The following is a 6,000-nucleotide window of genomic DNA, read 5'->3' as shown; positions in this document are numbered from 1 at the left end:
GGAAGCTTGGCAAGAGAGCCTGGAGAAGTCATCCCATGCATTCAAAGACAGAATGGATAAAGAAATCAAATCATTGAGAAACAAGATTAGTGAGCTGGAAAAGGTAAACAACTCCAAGGAAAACAGGATTAGAGAGCTGGAAAAAGAAATCAGCTCTCTAAAAAATACAATGGAAAAAAATTCCATAGAAGATAAAAACTCAATTGGACAATTACAAAGAGATATAAAAAAAGTGAGTGAAGAAAATACATCATTGAAAATTAGACTGGAACAAGTAGAAATGAATGACTCAAGGAGAAACCAAGAGGGAGTCAAGCAAAACCAGAGAAATGAGACAATTGAAAAGACTGTCAAGTACCTTACCAGAAAGACAACAGACCTGGAAAACAGATCCAGGAGAGACAATTTGAGAATAATCGGACTCCCTGAAAAATGGGAGGAAAAAAAGAGCTTGGACACCATTTTCGAGGAAATTATCAAAGAGAACTGCCCAGACGTTTTGGAAACAGAGGGTAAAATAGACATTGAGAAAATTCATCGATCACCTACTGAAAGGGACCCTAAAATCAAAACGCCAAGAAATATAGTGGCCAAGTTCAAGAACCATCAGACAAAGGAAAAGATATTGGAAGCTGCTAGAAAAAAAAATTCAGATATGGAGGATCCACAATAAGGATAACACAGGATCTAGCAGCGTCCACATTAAAAGAACGCAGGGCCTGGAACATGATATTCCGAAAGGCTAAGGAACTTGGTATGCAGCCAAGAATAACTTACCCAGCAAGAATGAGCATCATTTTCCAGGGAAGAAGATGGACATTTAACGAAATAAATGAATTCCATCTATTTTTGATGAAAAAACCAGACCTACATAAAAGGTTTGATCTTCAAATACAGAACTCAAGAGACTTCTAAAAAAGGTAAAAAGAAATCTTGAGAACTATACTTCTGTCAAAAAAATATGTAAAGAACATATGTACAATTTGTCTTAGAAACTAGAGGTGGAAAGGAGATTACATCATAAAAAAGTATAAAGTGGTGGTACTACATCTCATGAAGAGGCAAAGGTAACCTATTATATCTGAGAGAAAGAAAGGAGGGAGATGAACATAGCGTGTATCAATAGACATATTCGATTTATGGTGAAACTTCTTCCACTTCATTGAAAAGTGAAAGGGAAGGAGTAAGCTAAGGGGAAGGGAATACAGTAATTTCGAGGAAAAGGGATAAAATAAGGGGAAGATCTTTAAGGTGGGGGAGGGATCCTAAAAAGGGAGGGCTGTGAAAAGCAAGTGGTGTTTACCAGTTTAATACTGGATAGGAGGGTAAAAGGGAAGGAAAGGGGAAAAGCATAAGCAGGGGTTAATAGGATGGCAAGCAATATAGAATTAGTCCTTCTAACCATAAATGTGAATGGGGCAAACTGCCTCATAAAGAGGAAGCAGTTAGCAGACTGGATTAAAAGTCAGAATCCTACTATATGTTGTTTACAGGAAACACACCTGAAACAGGATGAGACATTCAAACTAAAAGTAAAAGGGTGGAGCAGAATCTATTATGCTTCAGGCAAAACCAAAAAAGCAGGAGTAGCCATCCTCATCTCAGATCAAGCAAAAACAAAAATTGATCTAATTAAAAGAGATAAGGAAGGGCATTATATCCTGCTAAAGGGAAGCATCAATAGTGAAGCCGTATCAATATTAAACATGTATGCACCAAGTGGTGCAGCATCTAAATTCTTAAAAGAGAAATTAAGAGAGCTGCAAGAGGAAATAGATAGCAAAACTATAATAGCGGGAGATCTCAACCTTGCACTATCAGAATTAGATAAATCAAACCACAAAATAAATAAGAAAGAAGTCAAAGAGGTAAATAGAATACTAGAAAAGTTTGATATGATAGATCTTTGGCGAAAGCTAAATGGAGACAGAAAGGAATATACTTTCTTCTCAGCAGTTCATGGAACCTATACAAAAATTGATCATATACTAGGGCATAAAAACCTCAAAATCAAATGCAGTAAGGCAGAAATAGTAAATGCATCCTTTTCAGACCATAATGCAATCAAAATAACATTTAATAAAAAGCCAGGGGAAAATAGACCAAAAAATAATTGGAAACTAAATAATCTTATACTAAAGAATGATTGGGTAAAACAGCAAATCATAGACATAATTAATAACTTCACCCAAGAAAATGACAATAATGAGACATCATACCAAAATGTGTGGGATACAGCCAAAGCAGTAATTAGGGGAAGTTTTATATCTCTACAGGCCTACTTGCATAAAATAGAGAAAGAGAGGGCCAACGAATTGGGTTTACAACTAAAATTGCTAGAAAAGGAACAAATTAAAAACCCCCAGACAAATACAAAACTTGAAATTCAAAAAATAAAAGGTGAGATTAATAAAATTGAAAGTAAAAAAACTATTGAATTAATTAATAAAACTAAGAGTTGGTTTTATGAAAAAACCAACAAAATAGACAAACCCTTAGTAAACCTGATTAAAAAAAGGAAAGAGAAAAAGCAAATTGATAGTCTTGAAAATGAAAAGGGTGAACTCACCACTAATGAAGAGGAAATTAGAACAATAGTTAGGAGCTACTTTGCTCAACTTTATGCCGATACATTTGATAACTTAAATGAAATGGAAGAATACCTTCAAAAATATAGCTTGCCCAGATTAACAGAGGAAGAAGTAAGTAGTCTAAATAGTCCCATCTCAGAAAAAGAAATAGACCAAGCTATTAACCAACTTCCTAAGAAAAAGTCCCCAGGACCAGATGGATTTACAGGTGAATTCTACCAAACATTTAAAGAACAACTAACTCCAATGCTATGTAAACTATTTGAAAAAATAGGGATTGAAGGAGTCCTACCAAATTCCTTCTATGACACAGACATGGTACTGATACTTAAACCAGGTAGATCGAAAACTGAGAAAGAAAACTATAGACCAATTTCCTTAATGAATATTGATGCTAAAATCTTAAATAAGATATTAGCAAATAGACTTCAGAAAATCATCCCCAGGATAATACACTATGACCAAGTGGGATTTATACCAGGAATGCAGGGCTGGTTTAATATTAGGAAAACTATTAGTATAATTGACCATATTAATAATCAAATTAATAAAAACCATATGATCATCTCAATAGATGCAGAAAAGGCATTTGATAAAATCCAACATCCATTCCTACTAAAAACGCTTGAGAGTATAGGAATAAATGGACTATTCCTTAAAATAATAAGGAGCATATATTTAAAACCTTCAGTAAACATCATATGTAATGGTGATAAACTAGAACCTTTCCCTGTTAGATCAGGAGTGAAACAAGGTTGCCCACTATCACCATTACTATTCAATATAGTACTAGAAACTCTAGCCTTGGCAATAAGAGCCGAGAAAGAGATCCAAGGAATTAGAGTAGGAAATGAAGAAATCAAATTGTCACTTTTCGCAGATGACATGATGGTATACTTAGAGAACCCCAAAGACTCTGCTAAAAAGCTATTAGAAATAATTCAGAATTTTAGCAAAGTCGCAGGATACAAAATAAATCCACATAAATCCTCAGGATTTTTATACATTACCAACACAATCCAACAGCAAGAGATACAAAGAGAAATTCCATTCAAAATAACAGTCGATAGTATCAAATATTTGGGAATATATCTACCAAAGGAGAGTCAGGAATTATATGAGCAAAATTACAAAACACTTGCCACAAAAATAAAGTCAGATTTAAATAATTGGAAAGACATTCAATGTTCTTGGATAGGCCGAGCGAATATAATAAAGATGACAATACTCCCCAAACTAATCTATTTATTTAGTGCTATACCAATCAGACTCCCAAGAAACTATTTTAATGACCTAGAAAAAATAACAACAAAATTCATATGGAAGAATAAAAGGTCGAGAATTGCAAGGGAACTAATGAAAAAAAAGTCAGAGGAAGGTGGTCTAAGTGTACCTGATTTAAAGCTATATTATAAAGCAACAGTCACCAAAACCATTTGGTATTGGCTAAGAAATAGACTAGTTGATCAGTGGCATAGGTTAGGTTCACAGGACAAGATAGTGAATAAAAATAGCAATCTAATCTTTGACAAACCCAAAGATCCCAAATTTTGGGATAAGAATTCATTATTTGACAAAAACTGCTGGGAAAACTGGAAATTAGTATGGCAGAAACTAGGCATGGACCCACATTTAACACCACATACTAAGATTAGATCAAAATGGGTCCAAGATTTAGGCATAAAGAACGAAATCATAAATAAATTGGAGGAACATGGGATGGTTTACCTCTCAGACTTGTGGAGGAGGAAGGAGTTTGTGTCCAAGGGAGAACTAGAGACCATTATTGATCACAAAATAGAACATTTTGATTACACCAAATTAAAAAGTTTCTGCACAAACAAAACTAATGCAAACAAGATTAGAAGGGAAGTAACAAATTGGGAAAAAATTTTTACAGTTAAAGGTTCTGATAAAGGCCTCATCTCCAAAATATACAGAGAATTGACTTTAATCTATAAGAAATCAAGCCATTCTCCAATTGATAAATGGTCAAAGGATATGAACAGACAATTTTCAGATGATGAAATTAAAACTATTTCCACTCATATGAAAGAGTGTTCCAAATCACTATTGATCAGAGAAATGCAAATTAAGACAACTCTGAGGTATCATTACACACCTGTCAGATTGGCTAAGATGACAGGAACAAATAACGATGAATGTTGGAGGGGCTGTGGGAAAACTGGGACACTGATGCATTGTTGGTGGAGTTGTGAAAGAATCCAACCATTCTGGAGAGCAATCTGGAATTATGCCCAAAAAGTTATCAAAATGTGCATACCCTTTGACCCAGCCATACTACTACTGGGCTTATACCCCAAGGAACTACTAGAGAAGGGAAAGGGTCCTGTATGTGCCAAAATGTTTGTGGCAGCCCTTTTCATAGTGGCTAGAAGCTGGAAGATGAATGGATGTCCATCAATTGGAGAATGGTTGGGTAAACTATGGTATATGAATGTTATGGAATATTATTGTTCTATAAGAAATGACCAACAGGAGAAATATAGAGAGGCTTGGAGAGACTTACATCAACTGATGCTGAGTGAAACGAGCAGAACCAGAAGATCATTATACACTTCAACAATGATACTGTACGAGGATGTATGCTGATGGAAGTGGATTTCTTCAACATAGAGAAGAGCTAATCCAATTCCAATTGATTAATGATGGAAAGAACCAGCTACATCCAGAAAAGGAACAATGGGAAATGAATGTAAACTGTTATTTTTACCTTCTGAATCCAATTCTTCCTGTGCAACAAAAAATTCAGTTCTACACACATATATTGTATCTAAATTATACTGTAATATATTTAACATATATAAGACTGCTTGCCATCTGGGGGAGGGGTTTGGGGGAGGAAGGGAAAAAATCTGAATAGAAGTAAGTGCAAGGGATAATGTTGTAAAAAATTACCCATGCATATGTACTGTCAAAAAATGTTATAATTATAAAATAAAATAAAAATAAATTAAAAAAAAAAATTGAGAAACAATAGTTTGGACAGTTTGTGTTGAAATCCTTGGCCAGTAAATTAATCAATGTAACTAAAATTTATAAAGGAAAGAAATAGAAATAATTTATTCTGAGAACTCTGACTTCATCTAATTGTTATTAATTAGTAAATTGTCATATTGATATTATCATATTAATAGATTAAGTATTCATTTTTAAAAAATGTATTAATTTTATAATTATAATTTTTGGACAGTACATATGCATGGGTAATTTTTTTTACAACATTATCCCTTGTATTCACTTTTCCAAATTTTCTCTTCCCTCCCTCTACTCCTTCCCCTAGAAGGTATTCATTTTTAAAATAAATATTTATTAGGCACTTATATTCAAAGTACTGTACCAGGCACTAGAGAAGAGATACAAAGTTTTAAAAAGATACTCCTCTGTC

The sequence above is a fragment of the Sminthopsis crassicaudata genome, chromosome 1 (assembly GCF_048593235.1).
Source record: "Sminthopsis crassicaudata isolate SCR6 chromosome 1, ASM4859323v1, whole genome shotgun sequence".
NCBI lineage: Eukaryota > Metazoa > Chordata > Mammalia > Dasyuromorphia > Dasyuridae > Sminthopsis > Sminthopsis crassicaudata.
The sequence above is the reverse complement of the archived record's forward strand: the minus strand, read 5'-3'. Positions refer to the sequence as shown.